The sequence below is a fragment of the Perissodus microlepis genome, chromosome 19 (assembly GCF_051167445.1).
Source record: "Perissodus microlepis isolate ML-2025 ecotype Zambia chromosome 19, ASM5116744v1, whole genome shotgun sequence".
In the NCBI taxonomy this organism is placed as follows: domain Eukaryota; kingdom Metazoa; phylum Chordata; class Actinopteri; order Cichliformes; family Cichlidae; genus Perissodus; species Perissodus microlepis.
The window spans coordinates 352,729-376,691 of NC_140479.1; the positions used below are offsets into that span (position 1 = coordinate 352,729).

The 23,963-nt window shown below is 38.0% G+C and overlaps 1 long non-coding RNA gene across 1 annotated transcript; it reads left to right on the forward strand.

Moving 5' to 3' along the window:
• The first annotated feature begins 7,618 nt into the window (after positions 1 to 7,618).
• LOC146365125 (uncharacterized) lies at positions 7,619 to 10,543 on the forward strand. Its single transcript, XR_014798673.1, has 3 exons — positions 7,619 to 7,646; positions 8,821 to 8,846; positions 10,100 to 10,543. It is a non-coding gene; the product is annotated as an uncharacterized LOC146365125 (long non-coding RNA).
• Positions 10,544 to 23,963: the final 13,420 nt, after the last annotated feature.

Genomic DNA, 23,963 nt, shown 5'->3' on the forward strand with positions numbered 1-23,963 from the left:
AGCATCCACACTGCATTTTCGCAGGAAATGCAAATTTTTCTAGTTGTGTGGATGCTTTAAGCATCCACACTATTGAGTTCCTGTTTCTCTTTATTGTGTGGATGCTTTAAGCATCCACACTATTGAGTTCCTGTTTCTCTTTATTGTGTGGATGCTTTAAGCATCCACACTATTGAGTTCCTGTTTCTCTTTATTCTTTATTATTATTATTATTCTAGTTGCCACTTTTTTTTGCTTTTTTTGGCACTTAACTACTTCCACAATTTTTATGCTATTTTCACCGTTCAAATTTTATACTATTCTGCTATTTCTGCTAATGATCGCTATGATTTTTGCTATTTTTTGCTATTATACTTTTTAAAATATTAAGCTTTTTTCCTTTAATTTGTCCCATTGAAATGAATGGAAAACTTCCAAAATTCTGCTAAAACTTGCTCTTTTTTGAAACTTAACTACTTCCTCATACTGTCGCCTAGAACAACCATTCAAACTTTAAAATGTTCACAAATTATTGGGCTATTCATGTATGATTCAGCTTTTTCATATCTGTTACAGTTTTCATCTTATCCCTCTTTAAGTTTTCAGTTTCAAAATTGTGATTTTTCACAAAATACATGCGTTGTTATAGTTGCTATGCACTTGGCTTCCAGTGTGCCACTCTAGGTTTCGCAGTCTTCTCTTCATGTCCGAACAACTGTTTGCTACTTGCTCAATTTTCACTCAACTTCCACAAATTATACATCAAAACGCAGGTATTTTTGCTGGCTTTCAGAAAATGTCACCATCATTGTTGTGAGATTCATAGAATTTTGGCAAATCTCCTCAGACCAACACAAAGTCGGAAAACTCTCCATAGAAAGTCAATGGAGAGCTTGTTCAAAATCACCGCTTGATTTCTGTAATGAGAGGCATATTCGAATCGTCATATCTCCTTAACGAAGCGAAGTTAAAACATGAGGCTTGTCCCCGTATATCTTCAGACACTCCTGACGCTCACAATTCAAGAATTTCTTTCTCACCTATTACCGTTCTGAAATGAGTTGGACTTGTTTGAGGGTAGGAAATTCGTCCTTCGCTCAGATTTCTTCAGATTTCAAACTCTGGAAATGAACCACTTTTTTCTCTCGTCATATCTTTTTAATGGATTTCCACAGAGACCTGAAAATTTCCATGACTGTTCACCAAAGCCTGCTGTCTCTTACGGTGAAAGAATGATATTGATACTCCAAATAGATTTAGAGTTAGAAAGCATTGTTTGAGGGGAAGTCAAGGCAGTTTTTGCTTCGCCTCTACTCAGTTATGGTGCATTACAAGTCAAATATCTTTAATAATTCATATTTTAATGATAGATTGTCAACACTTTAAGATTCCCCCATCTCTTCTGAACAAAACGGTGTAAGAATGACCGTTCTAGCCCCTACGGTTAGGAAATTATGGTCATTTGTTTGAGGGGAGTCGTCATTATGAGAAATAGACTGCAAAAATCCTGTGTCTCTCTGTGCTGCCTGCACCTGTTTTGGCGGGAAAAAGTGCACAGGCTCTCTGATTGGTGGATTCAAATTCAGCAGCTCCCAGGCTGCTTTACTGGGCTAGAAACTTACTTCTCTCACCCTTTTTTCAGCTGTCCATTTTGCTTTCACAATTTTTCTGTTTAAGTTATTACTATTGTGCTAAATCATACTATTTCTGCTATTTTATAAGATTTGTGCCAAATATAGTATTTCTGATTAATTATAATTTTTCTACCAAATCATAGTACAGTATTTTTGCTTTTTATAAGATTTTTTATAGGATATTTATATTGCTTAATATAGTATTTCTGCTTTTTATACGATTTGTGCTTAATATAGTATTTCTGCTAAATTATAGTATTTCTGCTTTTTATAGTATTTCTGCTAAAACATAGTATTTCTACTAAATGTAGTATTTATGCTTAATCATGCTATTTCCGCTTTTTATATGATTTGTGCCTAATATAGTATTTCTGCTTTTTATAGGATTTGTGCTTAACATAGTATTTCTGCTAAATTATAGTATTTCTGCTTTTTACAGTATTTGTGCTAAAACATAGTATTTCTACTAAATGTAGTATTTATGCTTAATCATACTATTTCTGCTTTTTATAGGATTTGTGCCTAATATAGTATTTCTGCTTTTTATAAGATTTGTGCTTAATATAGTATTTCTGCTAAATTATAGTATTTCTGCTTTTTATAGTATTTGTGCTAAAACATAGTATTTCTACTAAATGTAGTATTTATGCTTAATCATACTATTTCTATATATTTCTGCCAGGTCCCCAGGCAGCCAATCCTCTGTGAGGACTGAGACATTCAAATTTTCAAATCAGGGCCTGCACGGCTTCCCAGCCAATCATATATGTGGGCTGAGGCATTCAAATTTGCATATTGGGGCCTTCATGGCTTCTAAGCCAGCCAATCATATCTGAGGGCTGAGGAATTCAAATCCACAAATCAGGGCCTACACGGCTTCCCAGCCAGCCAATCATATATGTGGGCTGAGGCATTCAAATTTGCATATTGGGGAATTCGTGGCTTCTAAGTCAACAAGTCATCCATGTCATGTATCTCTAAAAATTCATATTTTAATGATAAATTGTCAACACTTGAAGATTCCCCCATCTCTTCTGAACAAAACGGTGTAAGAATGACCGTTCTAGCCCCTACGGTTAGGAAATTATGGTCATTTGTTTGAGGGGAGTCGTCATTATGAGAAATAGACTGCAAAAATCCTGTGTCTCTCTGTGCTGCGTGCACCTGTTTTGGCGGGAAAAAGTGCACAGGCTCTCTGATTGGTGGATTCAAATTCAGCAGCTCCCAGCCTGCTTGACTGAGCTAGAAACTTACTTCTCTCACCCTTTTTTCAGCTGTCCATTTTGCTTTTCCAATTTTTCTGTTTAAGTTATTACTATTGTGCTAAATCATACTATTTCTGCTATTTTATAAGATTTGTGCCAAATATAGTATTTCTGATTAATTATAATTTTTCTACCAAATCATAGTACAGTATTTTTGCTTTTTATAAGATTTTTATAGGATATTTATATTGCTTAATATAGTATTTCTGCTTTTTATAGGATTTGTGCTTAATATAGTATTTCTGCTAAATTATAGTATTTCTTCTTTTTATATTATTTGTGCTAAAACATAGTATTTCTACTAAATGTAGTATTTATGCTTAATCATACTATTTCTATATATTTCTGCCAGTTCCCAAGGCAGCCAATCCTCTGTGAGGACTGAGACATTCAAATTTTCAAATCAGGGCCTGCCAATCATATATGTGGGCTGAAGCTTTCAAATTTGCATATTGGGGCCTTCATGGCTTCTAAGCCAGCCAATCATATCTGAGGGCTGAGGAATTCAAATCCACAAATCAGGGCCTGCACGGCTTCCCAGCCAGCCAATCATATATGTGGGCTGAGGCATTCAAATTTGCATATTGGGGAATTCGTGGCTTCTAAGTCAACAAGTCATCCATGTCATATATCTCTAAAAATTCATATTTTAATGATAAATTGTCAACACTTGAAGATTCCCCCATCTCTTCTGAACAAAACGGTGTAAGAATGACCATTTTAGCCCCTACGGTTAGGAAATTATGGCCATTTGTTTGAGGGGAGTCGTCATTATGAGAAATAGACTGCAAAAATCCTGTGTCTCTCTGTGCTGCGTGCACCTGTTTTGGCGGGAAAAGGTGCACAGGCTCTCTGATTGGTGGATTCAAATTCAGCAGCTCCCAGGCTGCTTGACTGAGCTAGAAACTTACTTCTCTCACCCTGTGTGTGTGTGTGTGTGTGTGTGTGTGTGTGTGTGTGTGTGTGTGTGTGTGTGACAGAGAGAGAGAGAGAGAGAGAGAGAGAGAGAGAGAGAGAGCCTTTTTATGGGATGATCTCATTGTAAGATTCAAATTTAATATATTTAGACTGGTTGACTGAATTGGATCTTGTGTGTGTGTGTGTGTGTGTGTGTGTGTGTGTGTGACAGAGAGAGAGAGAGAGAGAGAGAGAGAGAGAGAGACTTTTTATGGGATGATCTCATTGTAAGATTTAAATTCAATATATTTAGACTGGTTGACTGAATTGGATCTTGTGTGTGTGTGTGTGTGTGTGTGTGTGTGTGTGTGTGTGTGTGTGTGTGTTTAGTGAGAGAGGGAGAACCCTACCCTTATTTGGCAGCATGTCATTGTAGGATTTAAATTGAATATAGTTAGACTGCTTGACTGGAGTAGAGCCTGTGTTTGTGTGTCCCTCTGTGCATTTGTGTTTCAATATGTGTCCATATTTGTAATTTTGTAAGTTATTACTATTCTGCTAAATCATACTATTTCTGCTACTTTTCAGTACTTGTGCTAAATCCAGTATTTCTGCTAAATCATGCTATTTCTGCTTTTCATAGGATTTGTGCCTAATATAGTATTTCTGCTAAATTATAGTATTTCTGCCATTTTGTAGCATTTGTGCTAAAACATAGTATTTCTACTAAATGTAGTATTTATGCTTAATCATACCATTTCTGCTTTTTATAGGATTTGTGCCTAATATAGTATTTCTGCTAAATTATAGTATTTCTGTCAAATTATAGTATTTGTGCTAAAACATAGTCTTAATTTAAAATTACAATATTCATAATTCATCACAGTGTCTTTGGTAAAACACAGTATTTCTGCTATGTTGTACTATTTTTCTAAATCATAGTGTTTCTGTAATGTTCAAGTATTTTTGGCTAAATATATTCTTTCTGTTATCTTATACTATTTCTCCTAAATTCTTGTATTTTTGAGAAGTTATCATGTTTCTGGTAAGTTACAATATTTCTGCTAAGTTCTGCTATGCTATTGTATTTCTGCCAAGTATTATGTTTCCTCTAAGATATTGCAGTTCTGCTAAGTTATTACATTTTAGCAAACTTCTTTTGCTTCTGCAAAGTTTTTACAATTTCTGCAACTTTTCAGCTTTTTCAGCTAGTTTTTGCAGACAGCTTCAGCTTTAAAGCAATTCAGAATTCATGATTACAACCAATATGTATTAGAATAAAAGAAACAAATGTGCAATGAACATGTCAGGAGTCGCTGTTAAAAAGTCTTATGGCAGTGGGGTTAAGGGACCTCCTGAACCTCTTGTGTCCTGCAGTGGATTGAGATGAGCCTCTGCAGCTCCTACTGTGAGGATGCTTAGGCGATCACCAACACCAGGTCCTTGGTGTTGGTGTTCAGAAGAAGACTGTTCTTATTACTGCAGTCAGTTAAATAAATCTATCATAATAAAGTACATTTTAACATAATGACCTTGTGTTTATTTATGTCTTTTAACCATTATTTCAAATTCAAAGAATCCTGTTTGAAACATTTATTAAACTTATAGAATTAAATTTCTGCTAGTTGCTTTTTGTTGCAAAAAAATCTAGTATAATAATATTTAAATTTACATATATTTTTCATGTTTTCCATGCCAATTTTGTGTAATTGCGGAGTTTCCCACTACTCGTGAATGCCTCTTTTTTTACGTCTCCGCCTGACTCCTGAATCTCCGCCCACTCTCAGCTCGATCCCTGCCGGTAAGCGCTGCTTCTCTGTCTCTCTTCTCCTAAATGAAATGTCTATAAGCTGTATGAGGGATTTACCCAGTTGTTGTTAGTGACTTATGAAGCCAGTCGAAGTATAAGTCATGTTAAAGTAACACAATGACTGCTTTTTTAGTGAAACGTTGTAATTTTACTATTTAAAAGGAGTGTTTGGTATGCTAGCCCTAACAACCTTAAGCGCTAACGCCTAGCCTAGCTGCTATAGGCCCAGTGTGAAATTAATATGGTTCATTTTATTGTTTATTACAGTTATTGTGTTGTATTTGGTTCATTCGGTGTGTTAGTGTTTCTGAGTCTGTTAGGGAAGCTGAAGTTAGTTCTCTTCACAAATCAGTCAGTTAAAACGGCCTCATTCCTTCGGTTGTGAGGTAATGAGCCGTCATTTTAGAACCACTGATTAGCTGCTGAAGCAGCAGGGTCCGCAACTTCAAAGGAGCTATTTTACCGCCATTAGCTGTGTCCCAAAACGTCGGCTGCATCCTTCGGAGGACCCGGCCTTCGCGGTCTACGTGGGCCGGGTCCTTCAAAGACCGAGAAGGCTGGAAGCGCGAGGCTGTGAAATTGGACGGTCTAGCCTTAAGATTTGCATCACCGCTGTCTCGCTGGAGTTTAATAAAGTCGGCCGTCTGCTCCTTGCTATTTAAAATATAACAGGACACTGGCGTAAATTCTCGACCGTTTAACGTTTCTTGAGCTGTGTGAAAATCCCGGAGGAACCCACCGGATGGATTAATAAAGCTTTATTTAATCTAATAATCTAATAACTTTGATCTCAGCCAAACCAATTTACTCCAGAACAAATAAAACACAGAAAAAGGCAAACAATTACATTTTTAAGTTATCCGACTGACTTGTATATCATGTTTAACCTGAGTAGCGAAAGAGCGGGGGTCTGAACCCCCCTCCCCGCTTGCTATCGAGCCGGTGGGTGACAGACGTCTCTGAAAACGTCGGCACACTTTTGCAAATATGCGATGTCTTGATAAACCAAGCAGATATTTGTAATTTACACCGCTACTTTCTGGCCTAAAAATATGTTAAAAGTTTATTCGGGGAAATGAAGGACGCATTTGTCGGCCGCATTTGGGACAGCCTTCGTCGACTGGCTGTGACGTAATCGGCCTTCAAATGCGGCCTCCGGAGGATGCAGCCAACATTTTGGGACACAGCTTCTGACTGAAAGCCGGGAGAAAGAGTCACGTGCCTGTACCCCTGTGTTTTTGTGCTGTGGGTTAATTAACAGAAGGGAGAGAGAGATGAGGATAAAACACATAATATAAGAATAATAACATCTCTTAACAAGAAGTTTTTTTTAATTAGTTAATTTTAGTTTTTTAGTTAAATTTTAAGAACTGTTTAACAAGCACTTGTTTGTGCAGGTTGTTTTTTTTTTTAAATAAAACCTACACCTGCAGCTCTGTTTAGCTTCTCACTTTGTGAAAAATTAACGAAATATAAAAAAGTCCACCTTCAAATAAATAAAATGCAGCAGTGCACCATTAATATTATAAATATGATATGTAGATATTTAAAACAACAGCATATTAAATGATACTGTGTGCAGGTGATAATATTTTTAGGAAGCAGAATTTGAATGCAGACCAACTCAAATATTGAAGCCTACAAATATATCATCCAAGCTTTCATTTATGATTGTTCATGCTTTGAAATTGTGATGTCAGAATTTGATAAAGTGTGCAGAGCTAGGTGTAGCAAATCATTGCTTATTAAATCTACTGTGTTATCTAATGGCACCAAACTAATAGAGCTATCACATAACTGAGAAACGTGTGTGGCTTATTACAAATGGATGAAACCACATATTACCTTAATGAAGACAGTAATCTTTAATAAGGTGTAGAAAAAAGAGGTGAGTTGTTTGTATTCCAGCTGTGGTAAACAAAGAAGTGTACTGAATCTTTTGGACTACACAGAGTGATGCAGTATTGACTCTGATGCTGATTTGAGTTGTCTCATTCTGTATTTTTGTGCTTTGTCTTTTGTTACACAGAGTGAAAGAGATCTTTGGTTTTGCCTTTGCTGGTAAGTAAACAGTGATTGTAACTGAAGCAGTATGAACCTGGCATTGCGTAGCACATTTGGCAACTTACATGCAGTAGTTTGACTTTTTGTGATATGTTTCCATTTACTGATGGGCAAAAACACAAAGTCAGGATTTATTACGTGTAGCAGCAAAGCCCCCACACAGGACCTCTGACTGTCCCTGAAAATGTCCCTGAAGTTTAATAGCCCATTTATGTATGATTTAAATTTCTTATGGCTTATCAAATCCAAACATAGCTAAATGTCAGTTGTTCATTTTCTCCTTATGTTTGTGGATTTAAGTAGCAGACAAAACAATGAAAGTGTTTTAGGGGTGTCAGTATAAGTGGTTGCTCAAACACTTAAGAGCTGCACAGTGATTGATTCATATTGTCTCTCAAATTCTGCTGATGTATTACATTAAAGTCAGAACACTGTAGAAGTATTTTGTACAGTTAAGCAATAATGAAAAACTAAGAGAACCAGAGGTGTGAGTGGACATTGTTAGGTACATTACAGCCTAATTGTGTGTCTAATTAGTTTATCACTTATTTGGTGACTATAATGTGTTTTAAAATTAAATAGAAAAGTTGCCAAAAAGGTACACTGCAAAATACATAAATATTCCTAGCAACGGGTACAATGAGAGGACTTTTTAGTGTAAAAATTTAAGACATTTAATTTTAATTACAAAACATGGTGCACCTCTGCTATTGTAACATGTCAATATTTAAAGGTATTTTCAGATTTACATATTCATATCAGACATGATGAGGTTTTCTGTTGCTTCTGATTTATATAATTACTTTGTATCTAACATTTTTAAAAGTTTTGGTTTTCACACTTTACTAGTTCTGACCTGTTGTAGAAAATGTTGGAGCCACAAAGCTTCTGTGTAGGAAATATTTGGTATATCCTGCACTTGTGCCAACAAATATTGGTGGCTATTCTTTGCATTTCTGTAGTAATGAATGCTTTTATTACACTTGCTATAGCCATGTGAGACGCTGCAGTTCATTTATCTCCTCTTTAGACTACAGTAAGCTCATAAAGCCTTAAATAAATTGAGAATTTTACTAGTTAATTTATGTCACAGTAAGTTGGATTGTGTGTGAAGAGGCTCAACAGTCTGAATCATCAAACAGTGATCTGATGAATTGTTTCCTTTCTCTAGACTGCTGATCTGATCGTCTCAGTCTGGTAAGTAAAGGTTTGTCTGAGGTGCAGTGCTGGGAAATGTTTCTCATTATAGGAGATTCAGTTTAGTGCAGTGAGTCAGCACAGCTCTTGGCAATCATCAGATCCTAGAAAAGTCTATGTAAACATTTCCAGACTTACAGATCTCTCTTATCATCATACTACATTTTTAATTAGGCCCTAATATCGGCCATGCTAAGTTTATTGTAGATTTAGCGGGGTGTGTATTAAACATGCCCCATATTTGACTGAAAAATGTAGAAACTGCTGTATAGGAGTCATCTGTCTCCAAATTTTTCATTTTGCCAAAAGTCATACTGAGTAAATTATTTTTTACTTTTATGTTAACGGCTCCCCAGACATTATGATATACTGTTGTACCAGGTAAGTACACACAGAAACAGGAATTTGAGACCTTTGGGCATTTAGGATCATGTGAGTTGAGTGCATGTGAAGTGTTTAAAGCAGGTGGTCTGAAACTCTCTGCTCTGACTTCATTGTGTGGGTTTAGCTTGACCATATAATGTTTATAGTAAGTTACTGTAGCACCACATCTTGGTTTACAGACTCTGTTTGTTTTTATTGTGTTAATAGAATGCAAAAATGTCCTTAGAAATGTTCCACCACCATATGTTAAACATTTTCATTCAGTTGAATCTAATAATGTACTGTACAACTCTTCAGTGTGTAATGATATATATGTTCTGTATTTTTCGGACTGTAAGGCGCACTAAATTCTAAGGCACATTAAGCCAAACAAAACAGATAAGTCAAACTTGATTCAACTCATTTACAATAACTCTCAAAATTGTTCAGTTGTAAGACATAAAATACAGAACAATACACTCACTTTTCAGGATTTGTGGATTGATGAATGTGGATTGATCAGTTTGAAATCTGCTTCATAAGCATGGCTCTCAACAGGTGCCAGGCCCTTATACACACACACCATATTATGTTGAAGCACAGTACGAATTACTCTACGAGGGTGCTGACTATGGTAGCCATGCTCCGACAATACATCAAGTGGTGCTGCTTTGTAGCTTACCAAAGTCATACTAAAACATTTGACAGATTTTTGAATGCCGTGTACCACATAGAATTGGTTTGAAATCAGTAAGCACAACCATACATAAGGTGCACTGTCTATTTTTGAGAAAATTAAAGGCTTTTAAATGTGCCTTATAGTCTGAAAAATACGGTAAAGGCAGGTTTATTGGAAGTGTGTCTAATTCCACTTTCTTTCTGTCTTACAGGTGACCTGCTGCAGAAAACCCTCTCCCTCTATCATTAACAAGCAATTCAGTCTGTCCTATCACTCTCCCTCTCCCTGCTCCATCTTTTTTGACAAGCCATTCTATCTTCTATCCATTCTCCGCCATGTGCTCTATCTAATTTGACAAACTTGAACCTGAGTTGAAACGCAATCCTGTGACTTGAAATCCAGTTTTACCAGAATCTAAGTTTTTGAATTGAAGTTACCACAACTTCGTCAATCTGTATTCAGAATTCTGAGAGATCTCCGCTCTCACTGCTCCATCTTTCCTGTCGTTAAACTCTCTCACATCCAGTCATTTTGCTGGAAATCACAAGTAGAAAGTTAAAATTACAGTAGTAGAATTTCAGTACAGTAGAACTCACAGTAGAAACTACTTACACAGCCCTACATTTGTCATTTTAATTTTGCATTACACTTTGGAATAAACATTGATTGGCTGATTGGCTTACAGGTGCAATTGCTTTGATAAATTATATAAAATATACACCTCTTAAAGGTTTATTTGTAATAAGACAATCTGGTTATTTTGTAATATATACATTCAGACTGCTGTATTTACATAAATATTAAATTAGATTCAAATACATTTTTCAAGTCTGTTTCATTGACTATAACATTTGACTACAGTAAGTTTATACTAATATTATTTAAGGACAAACCCATTTCTGTTACTCAGTGTAAGTATTGAGTTACAATTGTCATTGAGAGGCTGCCCTGAGGACCCAGAATTCCTGTTTCCTGACTGCTGCAGAACATCCAGCTGAAGAATCCTCATCGCCTGTCATCTGATCACCACACCACCACAGCTCCTTATATTTGCTTTAAAGTTTAGATATCTTAAAGATTTACACAAAGTCTACTTCAAAGCTAAGAGTTTTATTATAGCCTGTGGATTGATTGTTGAGATTTATTGTGCATATTACTTCACAGAAGTGTAGACCTATTCATTAACCAGTCTGGTTAAAAAAAAAGAATAATATACAGTTTTTGAAAAAGCTACAATAAAACTTTTTAAAGATCTTTCAGTAACTTTTATATTGAGTTTGTATTTAAGTCAGCCTTTTACATCAATTAAACAGTTATAAGAACACTTTACCATTTGTATAGTTTTACATTTATCCATTTAATAGAAACTTGAGGAGTTTTTCAGTGTTTACAGGTTGATTTTTGTATACATTTGTGTATAAATACATATAAGGTCCAGTTTGTACTTGCACAAAATGCCAAGGAAAGGTCAAAGGTCACAGTCCCAGAAGCTTAGATGGCAAAAGCAGAAGGAACAGGTAAATGTTTCTCAGACCGGTGAGCAGGTAAAGGTGTCTGTTACAAGTATTCCCAGTCCAGAAGTGCAGCTCAGCGTTCAGACAGCCGCAGTGTCTTATGCAGATGTGGTAAAGAGAGGTGTTTGCTCATCATCTGTGCCAAATACTAAAGTACAGCAGGTAATCCAGACTGAACCCCAGGAAACTGTGCAAACGCAGCATGATGAAGAAGCTCCAGGACCATCTCATGTACAGGTTACAAACAGTGAAAGTCGTCCACGAGTGAGTAGCATCTGTGCATCCCGAAGTCAGGCTTCTCCTCGGTATGGAAAGTACCGGAATCAGCAATGCATGGCTAACAGTTTGATTTTCCTGTCATTCTTACACGAGGATGAATTCATTACCAGAGCAGATCTTAACCGTGTGTTGGACAAAGGCCATGCCGTGTATTCAGATGCCAGAAAGAGGTTTGTGAACAGCGTGTTTCTAGCCTGCGATGAGCTTCCCACTGTGATCATCAGCCGCAGACATGAGTATCAAGTGGATATGTCTCAGTTTGCTCGTTACGGCACATTTGACGGTACAGATCATCTTCCGAGCCTTGAACAGGGACTACAGCGTTTGGCTTCAGAGTTTCGCTACGCTTTGCTAGTCATGGGAGGAACAGTCATTGCAGTTTGCAGGCTGACTTCAGGTGAATACGCATACTTTGACCCTCACCCACGTAAGTCTACAGGAATGCCATTGTCGCTAGCTGTAAGTGGTGGAACTGCAGTTATGTTGAAATTCACACGTCTTAACGACATGATTGACAGGATCAAACGTTTGTACCGAATGTTTAGCATCGCACCAACCTGCACTTATGAGCTACAGCCCGTCGAGTTTCACAGTGAAAACGTTGCTGACCAAAGAAATGCTGATGAAAACAGACAAACGGCTACAACTGTTCCAGCACCAGCTTTAAATGAACCTGAATTTGAAACCCCAAAATCCACTGAACAGACACAGAAAACTGTGGCCGACACTTTAGCTACTGAAGTGATGTCAAACAGAGTGGATTATTCAAATGAGCCAGCTGCTGAGCTGAACAATCGTCCTTCTGATTATTTAGAAATAGAAACCTCTGCATCTTCTGTAAGAGACACTCAGGTAACAAAAGATTCTGTTCCTCAGAATGATTTAAACACTGCCTCCTGTTTAACTATGACAACAGAGGAACTCTCACATAAACTGTTGAAGCATAATAAACAGCAAAGGAGAAAGATTAGGAGACAACTATTGGTCCAAGAAAAACTACCACAGAGAAAGGAAAGTGAGAAAAAGAAAGAAAGACAGATGTACACTTTTGATGAAAGCTTTAAGGCAAAGAAAAAAGATTCTAGTAGAAAGTCTCATGAATCTGATCACAGTAAGAAAAAGAGTGTGTACAAAAAGAATCTGTATAAACTCAATGCTACATACAGAGAGAAACAGAGAGAACATTTTAGAAAAATCTATAGAGATAGTGCTAAAATTAGAGAGAGAAAAAGAGAACGTGTCATAAGGATGTATAAAGAAGATTCTTCATTCAGAGAAAAGCAGAAGGAACGAATGACAAGAACGTACAGAGAATCTCCCGTGTTCCGAGAACAGCAGAAGGAACGAATAACAAGAACATACAGAGAATCTCCCGTGTTCCGAGAACAGCAGAAGGAACGAATAACAAGAACATACAGAGAATCTCCCGTGTTCCGAGAACAGCAGAAGGAACGTATAAGAAGAAATTACAGAACTTGTGCTGAATTCAGAGAGAAACATAAAGCTTACATGAGGTCATATGTTTCTAACCTATATAAAGAAAGTGTAGAATTTAGACAGAAAAAAAAATGTTACATTACTAAACGTTATGGAGAAGAGAGACAATTTCAGCAGCAACACAAGGACAATATGAGAGAACGAATGAGAGTAAAATATTGGAACAGTTTTTCTTTTAGACAGATGCATAATATCAGATGTGCAATGAAAATAAAAAGAAAATATCGTCAGATGCATCGACTAGCTGAAAGTTTACAGTGTCATCCAGATAACACTTTAATGAATGAGGCCATATCTCGTTTCAGATCAAACATTAAGTCAGCACCATCTTATGTTTGTACTGTTTGTCTAAAAGCTTCTTTTCCTAATCAGGTGAAAATTTGCAAAAGAAACAATTACTCAAAACACCAAACTGTAGCTCATCAGTGTCTAACTGGTAAATTTGTTCATGTGTGTGATGAAGCATGTAATGATCACTGCAGCTTTCCTGTTGAGAGAAAAAAGGAGTATATCTGTCACACGTGTCACAGTTCCCTCAAAAGTGGACGCATGCCAAGACTTGCCGCTGTCAATGGTTTAGAACTGCAGGATATTCCAGCTGAACTGTGTGATCTCAACATTCTGGAGAGACATCTGATTGCCAAATGCATACCTTTTGCTAAGATTATTCCACTTCCAAAGGGCAGACAAAGACTCATACGTGGTAATGTGGTGTGTGTACCATCTGAAGTCCAACAAACAGTTGACTGTTTACCGAGGCTCAGAAGCCAATCACAGGTAATGAGGATCAAGCTGAAAAGACGACTGTGCTACAAAGGCCATCAGCTGTTCCAGACTGTCACCTGGTCTAAACTCATTCAAGCCCTGTGTAAACTCAAACAGATTCACCCACAGTACACAGATGTTGTTATCAGAGATGATGCATTGCTTTGTGATCCAACGTTACCTGATGATGACAGCAGTGATGAAGCCAGCATGGGAAGCGATGATTATGATGAAGCAGATTTAATGGAAATTGACAACTATGAAAAAGATGCCCTTTTGTGCGAAAGTGAGTCTGAAAGTGAACAAGCTATTAATATGCAATCCTGTGATGAACAACCCGAGGAACAAAATCCAGATGAACCAGAAAGTGATTTGAACAATGGAGGTTTTGCTCTAGAAAGTTGTCTGCAGCCTGTTGACATTTCAGAAGAGATTCTCTGTTTCACTGATAACACATATTGTGTGGCTCCTGCAGAAAGAAACAATCCTGTTAGCTTCTTCAGAACTCCTCATTTGGAAGCCATGGCATTTCCTGTGCAGTTTCCTACTGGTCAGAACACACTGGATGAAAAGAGACTTCTTAAACTCACACCAAGTGCTTACTTCAAGTCAAGGCTTTTCAACATTGATGCAAGATTTGCTAAAGACACAAATTACCTGTTTTTCTCACAGTTTGTCACTGAAATACACTTGGCTAATTCCAGCATGACAATACAGCTAAGGAAAGGTAAAACTATGACCAAAGATGGACGCAAAATCACATCAGGAATGTTACAAAGTAAGACAGAAGTAGAGAAGCTGGTAAGAAATAAAGATGCAATCAGATTTATGCAGCCACTCAGAGGAACTCCAGCTTACTGGCAGAAAACTACCAAAGATTTATTCAGTATGCTTCGTCAAATAGGAACACCTCAGTTCTTTGTCACTTTCTCTGCTGCTGAGATGAGATGGCCTGAAGTGATTCAAGCAATAAAGAGACAGCAAGGTGAAGAGGTTGATTTTGAAGCCCTGGACTGGTCAGAAAAGTGTGAAATTCTAAGATCAAATCCAGTAACCACCATGCGAATGTTTGATAAGCGTGTTGAGGCTTTGTTCAGAGATTTGCTTTTTTCTCCTGCACAGCCCCTTGGTGAAATCATTGATTACTTTTACAGAGTTGAGTTCCAGCACAGAGGTAGTCCGCATATACACATGTTGCTGTGGATTCAAGAAAAGGTAGAAGTAGATGTGGATGACGACCAAACTGTCTGTGACTTTGTGGACAGATACATCTCAGCTCAACTCCCTGATCCAGAAAAACAACCTGAACTGCACAAAAAAGTCACTGAACTACAAAAGCACAGCAAAAACCACACAAAAACATGCTTTAAGAGTGTGAACTCTGGTTGTAGATTTGGGTTTCCCAAACCACCAGCCACAAGAACAATGATTGTGAGACAGGATGAGGATTCAGACACTGAAGCTGCAAAAGCCAAACTCAGACCTTTGTTGAACCTGCTGAAGGAACCTGAAGCTGCTTCCCTCACCATAGAGCAGATTCTGTCACGATGCAACTTGACAATGAATGAGTATGAACAATGCCTCCAAGACATAAACAAGAAAACAGGTCTCATTCTGAAACGTGACCCAAAGGACTGTTGGATCAACAATTACAACCCACACCTGCTTGAAGCCTGGAACTCTAATTTAGATGTCTCATTCATTTTGAATGCCTATTCATGTGTAGAATACCTCTGTAAATATATAACGAAGAAAGAATCTGGCCTCTCTGAATACCTGAAGACAGTTATTGATAACTCTGCAAAGAACACGGTCAATGAATGTGATGAAATGAGAGCTGTGATGCAGGCTTACTCAAAAAAGAGAGAGATCAGCGCACAGGAGTGTGTGACTCGAGTCTGTGGCCTAAAAATGAAAAAATGTTCCCGCAGTGTTGTATTTGTACCAACCGATGATAACCCGGTAAAAATGAGTCGGCCCATGAGCTACCTGGAAAGCACAACACATGACAGTTGTAATATTTGGATGACAAGTTTGAGTGATAAATACAAATGCAGACCTGAGACACCAGAATATGAGGAAATGTCACTGGCTGATTTTGCTGCCTTGTGCAGGTTGGTGAGTGGTCCAAATGAAGGAAAAGATGTGCTTCCTCTTCTAAACCAGCTTGGATTTGTACAAAGGCGAAAGAATGATAAACCAGCTATAATCAGGTATTACCACTGTTCACAGGAAAAAGATCCTGAGCAATATTATGGTCGACTGTTGAGACTTTACCTTCCACACAGATCAGAGCAGGAACTGAAACCACAATGTTTCCAAACCTATCAGTCCTTCTACAACTCGGGTTTTGTGCGACTTCCATGTTCAGACCACAGTGAGTCTGTGAAACGGATTGTGAAAAGAAATAAAGACAAGTATGAGAAGAACTCTGAGGATATTGAGAGTGCACTGGAAGAGTTTGAACAAAATAGGGATGTTGTGATCGATGAATGGTGTAATCTGGCTCCTGAATCTGAAGTTGTGAGGCTGCAATGTGATGAGAATCTTCCTGACAGACATTCTGATGATGAGAATGAACAGGAGAATGTCCCCGACTACAGTCGTCAGTCTGATGCTGTAACAGAGATCAGAGCCATCAGAGAACAACCTGCAGTCGATCCAGCCGTGGTACGTGTAATGTATCAGAATCTGAACCAGAAGCAGGCCTGCGTGTTCTATGCTATAAGAGACTGGTGTATTCAGCGAGTTTGTGGTTTGAACCCAGATCCATTTTTCTTCTATATCAACGGTGGTGCAGGAACTGGAAAGTCACATCTGATTAAGTGTATTCACTCTGAAGCATCAAAGATCCTGAGCAGACTGCCTGCTAATGCAGAAGAAGCTGACATATCAAATCCAACTGTTTTACTGACTTCATTTACCGGTACAGCAGCTTTTTCTATCAGTGGCTCTACATTACATTCTCTACTGAAACTACCCAGGAGTCTGAAACCACCCATTCAAGGACTTGGTAACCAACTGGATGAAGTCAGATCTGAGCTGATGAATGCTGAAATTATTGTTATTGATGAGATTTCAATGGTTTCAAAACCCCTTTTTGCCTATGTGGATGCAAGACTGAAACAAATCAAAGGCACTCAGAGACCTTTTGGTGGAATGTCAGTTTTAGTTGTTGGAGATTTTTACCAGCTGCCACCAGTGCGACAGTCTAAACCTCTCTGTGTTTACGATCCAGAACAGATTGACCTATGGCAGGAACATTTTCAGATGATCACTCTAACCGAGATCATGCGTCAGAAAGATGATGTGGCCTTTGCAGAGATGCTGAACAGGATTAGAGTCAAAGAAAAGACAGATGAGCTTTCTCAGTGCGACAGAGATTTGTTGTCACAGGCTGTGACTGCACCAGAAGAATGTCCAACTGAGGTCTTACACATCTATGCCACCAACAAGAATGTGGAATCCCACAACACAGATACCCTGAAGAAGCTTCATTCAAACATTATAATCATCAATGCAGACGATTTCCAGAAGGATAAAGGTACAGGCAGAATGGCACGAAGAGACAAACCATTTACAGGTGGGCGAAATGATTTACCCGACACCCTGAACGTCGCTGAAGGAGCTCGAGTCATGCTGACCAGAAACTTGGACACACTAAACGGTTTGGTCAACGGTGCTTTTGGTATACTGGTAAAGGTGGTGAGATCTGAAAATGATGGACACATAATCAAACTGGGGCTCAGAATGGACAACCGGCAGTCTGTAAGAAACACCCGCAGTGCTAATGCAGCATCTGATGATCTGGTTTACATTGAGAGAGCAGAGGAGAGTCTGAAGTTTAAAGGAGCGGTACGCAGACAGTTTCCTGTAAAGCTAGCATTCGCCTGCACAATTCACAAAACTCAGGGTCTTACAACACAGACAGCTGTAGTTTCAATGAAGAACATTTTTGAACCAGGTATGGCTTATGTTGCTCTCAGCAGGGTGACGTCTCTCAGTGGACTCTATTTGCAGGACTTGGATGAGAAAAAGATTTACGCCAATCCCGAGGTAACTGCAGCGCTCCAAACCATGAGACAAGCCAGCGTTGAGGAAATGATGCCTCTTCTTCAGGTCAGAGAAACAGCCAGCAGACTTGACACTCTTACACTGATCCATCACAATACGGAGGGTTTGCCGTCTCACATCAGTGACATCAAGAGTCATCATGAAATGTGTTTAGCAGATGTTTTGTGTCTCACTGAGTCTCACCTCCAAGGCTCCTTTGTTGCAGACAGTCTTCATTTGGACGGCTACACCATGTTCAAACGCAACAGACATGTGTCCTACACAAACTTTCCTCACATGGCCAGCAGAAGTGGTGGTGGAGTTGTTGTATATTTGAGGAATCATTTTCAGGTTCAGGTAAAACAGTATCTGCATAATGTCACTGATCTTGAGTTTTTAGTGTTGAAGGTTCAGGCTCCATTCCCTGCGCTCATTGCGGTTGTGTACAGACCCCCTGACTACAGTTTGACACCGTTCATGCAAAACCTGGTAAGTCTTTTAGATTCACTTGAAATAATGGACTGTCACCCAATAATTGTGTGTGGAGATTTTAATGAAAACCAGTTGCAGAGTGGAAGAAAACAGATTCTGGAGCAGTTTCAGTCTAGAGGGTATTCACAGCTGATCACTTCTGCCACTACAGACAAGAACACCCTGCTTGACCTCATTTTTATTTCTCAGCCACAGAAATGTCTCCATTCAGGTGTCCTGAGGACATATTACAGTTACCACAACCCTGTGTTTTGTGTCCTGTCCTCGAGCCAATCATGAAGTCATCTGGTGAGTTTTGAAACAATTACAGATCATGTTTGTTACACAGTTTACTGATTGTAGAGTATGAAAAATATTTTTCATTGAAAAAATTGTCTTCCCTACTCTGTCTGTAAGAAGACCCTTTCTTATTGCAATGTCATTAATCATTTCACCAAATCATGGCTGTACTTCATGCAGAGCCGGGAGATCTGCTTTCTGTTATCATGCACCTCAGATCTGAAATGTGCTGCAAAAAGTATTAAACGGATATAATTTATTTTTTATTCCCATGTTTTAAATAACTAAATCTACTAAGGCCTTTTTTCATGGATGTTAATTGTCATCTCCTTTTTTGATACTTTTTTTACTGTGACGTATGTATCTTAACAAACAAGATCTTCCCCTCCAAGGGCTTTCAAATATGAAATAGTAAATAAATAAATTCCAGATAAATGCAGGTATTTATTATGGGTCACATGAATAAATACAGACAATAATGTTTTCTTGATTATAGTAAATTTTGTAGAATCAAATGTTTTTGGGATGAATGAGTTTTTGCTTATCATGTTTTACAGGTAAAATTTTTTAAAAGTTTTTAACTATCTTTAGGCTACCAGAGATGTCTATAATTATACATTATGTAGAGAAAAACATTTTTACAGCTTACAGAATATGTATAAAAACTGATTTAGAAGTACATGGAAAGTTTCTGCATCCATTTTCTGACTTGGCCTTTATCCGGGTGGGTTTGGGTTTGGGTGGATAAAGGCCAAGTCAGAATTCTCTGAGCAGCTGGAAAAAGCTGCTAATAAACAAAGACATCAGAAAGCGGGTGCTTTAGGTGTAGCCCACGCTTTCTGACGCACTAATTAGATTTAGTAACTGACACCCCATACCAGCATTACATAGACACTTGGGGGCTGAGATGGGTGGGTGGGGAGGGTGGGTGGTGTTAAAAGCACTTTATGTTTTGTAGATGTATTTTTTTCAGACAGGGCACACACAGTCCTGTTTCCTTTGTGGGAAAACCTTCAAACTTCACCATCCTCAGCTGAAACAACAACATCTTAACACCATCTTCATGAACTGCTGAGCCAAACCTGATCCATCAGTGCTGGACTGCACAGATAACTACATGCCACACAGAGACTGCTGTTTTATGAACTGCCATACCAGTGTGTCTTCAATGGAGAAGATGACACACCCATCACCTGACCTCCTGCCTGATCTGGAGACCATCATCATGCTGCCACACTGCACACCTCTGAGACCATCAATGATGACTGATACTGAGGAAACTGTATTTCCTGTCAGAGATCCTCAGTGATCCTCAGAGCAGAGAGAGATATGATTCATTATCTTTGATCAAAAATGTCAGTGTTTTTAATCCAATTAATTAATTTAAATCCTGTTTATTGCACAAATAATTTCACACTCAAATGATTATACTTGTTGACACTTTTTGAGTTTTAATTCACATTATGGATTACAAATCTATGCTTTTTCTACTCTGTCTCTCTGTGCAGGTACTGCTGTCTTCTGAGTTCTTCAGTGTCCCGACTGAGACATTCAAACCTCACTGCAGAGCTCATGTCTTTCCTCACCATCATGTGAGTGTGAGATTGCTCTGGATTCTGGTTATGTGGCCTGCAGCACCTATAAGGTATTTCAACATTGTTCATTGTATAACTTATATGTAGTTTTTAGGCCTTAACACAAATAAAATGTTCCTTTTTCTGTATTTTTTAGAACGAGCTCGTACAGTGTGCCTGCATTCCAGCTTCTTAGACTCTACACAAGTGGACAGAGTATCAGTGTTTGGCCACTCTTACAGACACCGACTTCTGTCAACTCACTGCTACTGATCAGGCACCTCACTCCAGGAAGACAGAGGGCTGCAAGCCTGTCATCGTTTCCAGTGTGGCTTTGTATTCTTGGGGTAGCATCAGATTTTTCCCACAAATATTCAAAGGTAACACTTATTTTAAGCTTAGTTATTAAGTCAAAAGTCTTCCCTTGTGTTAATTTTATTTATTTTTTATTCTTTTTTTGTTTTCTTTTAGATTTATATGCAGTGATCGGATGTGGTGGAGCTTTGTTAACTGTGTGGAAAACATCTGTTTGTGATGATATTTACAATGAGGCTTTAAGGTGACAGTTTCCATGTAATTTCAATCCTTTTACTAAGCAAAAACATGTTTGCAATTAACATATTTTTTTCAGTTTTGTCTTTTGGATTTATGGTTAACATTCCTTTGTGACAGCAAATACTAAACCGCTCCAAGTAACCAGCATATCATTGGTCAAAGGCAAAAAGGACCACATGTCACGCTAGCAATGAATTTTTGACTGTGTTTGTGTCACCAGATTTAACAAACAATATCAGACATATGAAACTGAACTCTGGATTAATGTGCAGATGTTTTTTGTGTTTTTTTTTTTTTTTATTGTTGAATAATTATTTTGTAGGACAAACCCAATCTATTTACCCAAACAATTTAACTTGTTTGGGTAAATAGTGGATTAATATATCTAAGTCTATAAGTATAGCAAGCTGAATTCATACAGACACACAGCTCTAAATCTTGAATTGTAGGATGTACAAAAATGATCGTGTGATTATTATGGACATTTAAATAACTATATCTATTGAACCATTACACGTATTATTTATAGAAATTACACAATCTCAAATTGTGAAAAAAGAAGTGTTTAAGAGAATAAATAATGTGTGTTTGTATGAATCCTGCCTTAGTATGGGGTGTCAGTAACTACATTAGTATAGAGTAGGTCTAACAGTGTTTTTCCACATCTGCTCTAATACAGCGGTCCCCAACCTTTTTTGCGCCACGGACCGGTTTATGCCCGACAATATTTTCATGGACCGGCCTTTAAGGTGTCGCGGATAAATACAACAAAATAAAACTAGTACTGGTACCGAAAAAAAGAAAATTTATTCATAACACACGTGAAAAGACCAAGGAAAACCGAGTAAACGATAAAAACGATAACAAAATAACGCTGAAAACCGACAAAAACCCTGAAAACTATACATTTCACACCTGAGCCTCAACTCTCGCGGCCCGGTACCAAACGACTCACGGACCGGTACCGGTCCGAGGCCCGGGGGTTGGGGACCGCTGCTCTAATATATATAGATAATGGGTCAGACATATAAAGTCATTTTGAAAAGTTCATAAAGGTCACATCCATTTATATGTGTTCCTCTTTATCATTTTATATCAGGTCACACAGCTGACTTCAGTTTTGATCAGAGTAGAACCATAACATTCATGCTAATGGTTCTACTGTTTACAGTTACTTTATGATGGATTTCACCCTGGTCACAGCACTATGTGAAAAGCTGTTAGAGGTAAAGTTAAGCCAATTAATACCTCATCATAAGTCACTCTCTAACGCAGGGCAGTGATTATTTTTCACTGTAATTTATTACACAACAATGTTCTTTATTTGATTCTTTAAATATGCACATCAATTGTTTAGCTGTGTGACTCTCCACACCTGAAATATATCACAATGTGGACTTCATTTCGACAGTATTTTGTAGATTGGTACCATATTTATCATCAAATCATCTTGTGCATTTATTACCTAAATGTTGTTTGTGTGTTTTTTTGTTTGTTTGTTTGTTTGGGGGTTTTTTGTTGCCATTTTTACATTTCACCAACTGTGTAAATTCTGCAATTTTACCTTGGTTTTGTTTCACATCAGTTTATCTGCTGGCTGGTATTCCTGTCTTCCTTCTCTCACCCCAACCGGTCGCAGCAGATGGCCGCCCCTCCCTGAGCCTGGTTCTGCTGGAGGTTTCTTCCTGTTAAAAGGGAGTTTTTCCTTCCCACTGTCGCCAAAGTGCTTGCTCATAGGGGGTCATATGATTGTTGGGTTTTTCTCTGTATCTATGAAGCGCCTTAAGGCGACTTTTGTTGTGATTTGGCGCTATATAAATTGAATTGAATTGGTTTTCTTCCTTTTCTAATGTTTCTGGTCATTTTTCACAGTTAAACAAGTAACTTTGAGGTTACTTCATCATTTTCAGCTGTTATCTGTTTACAGTTTTTTCCTAATAATTACATTTCTGCAAAATTATAGCAGTTCTGATAAGTTGTAATATTTCTGCCAAGTTATTAATTTTCTACTAAATTATATCATTTCTGCTAAGTTATGTTATTCTAAATTATTACATTTCTGCTGAATTGTTATGTTTCTTCTAAGTTATTGCATTTCTGCTAAGTTATTGCATTTTTGTTAACTTGATGTTGTTCTGCAAAGTTATTAAAATTTCAACAACTTTTTAAAAACTGACTTTGATTTCTTCAGCTTCTTCAGCTATTTTCAACTATCTTCAGCAGACAAATTTAGCAGCTCCCAGGCAGTTTTTGCTTCGCTCTACTCAGTTAGGGTGCATTACAAGTCAAATATCTTTAATAATTCATATTTTAATGATAAATTGTCAACACTGGAAGATTCCCCCATCTCTTCTGAACAAAACGGTGTAAGAATGACCGTTCTAGCCCCTACGGTTAGGAAATTATGGTCATTTGTTTGAGGGGAGTCGTCACTATGAGAAATAGACTGCAAAAATCCTGTGTCTCTCTGTGCTGCGTGCACCTGTTTTGGCGGGAAAAAGTGCACAGGCTCTCTGATTGGTGGATTCAAATTCAGCAGCTCCCAGGCTGCCTGACTGAAAACTTGCTTCTCTCTCCCTGTGTGTGTGTGTGTGTGTGTGTGTGTGTGTGTGTGTGTGTGTGTGTGTGTTTGTGTGTGTGTGTGTGTGACAGAGAGAGAGAGAGAGCCTTTTTATGGGATGATCTCATTGTAAGAGTCAAATTCAATATATTTAGACTGGTTGACTGAATTGGATCTTGTGTGTGTGTGTGTGTGTGTGTGTGTTTGTGTGTGTTTGTGTGACAGCGAGAGAGAGAGAGAGAGAGAGAGACAGAGAGAAAGCCTTTTTATGGGATGATCTCATTGTAAGATTCAAATTCAATATATTAAGACTGGTTGACTGAATTGGATCTTGTGTGTGTGTGTGTGTGTGTGTGTGTTTGTGTGTGTTTGTGTGACAGCGAGAGAGAGAGAGAGAGAGAGACAGAGAGAAAGCCTTTTTATGGGATGATCTCATTGTAAGATTCAAATTCAATATATTTAGACTGGTTGACTGAATTGGATCTTGTGTGTGTGTGTGTGTGTGTG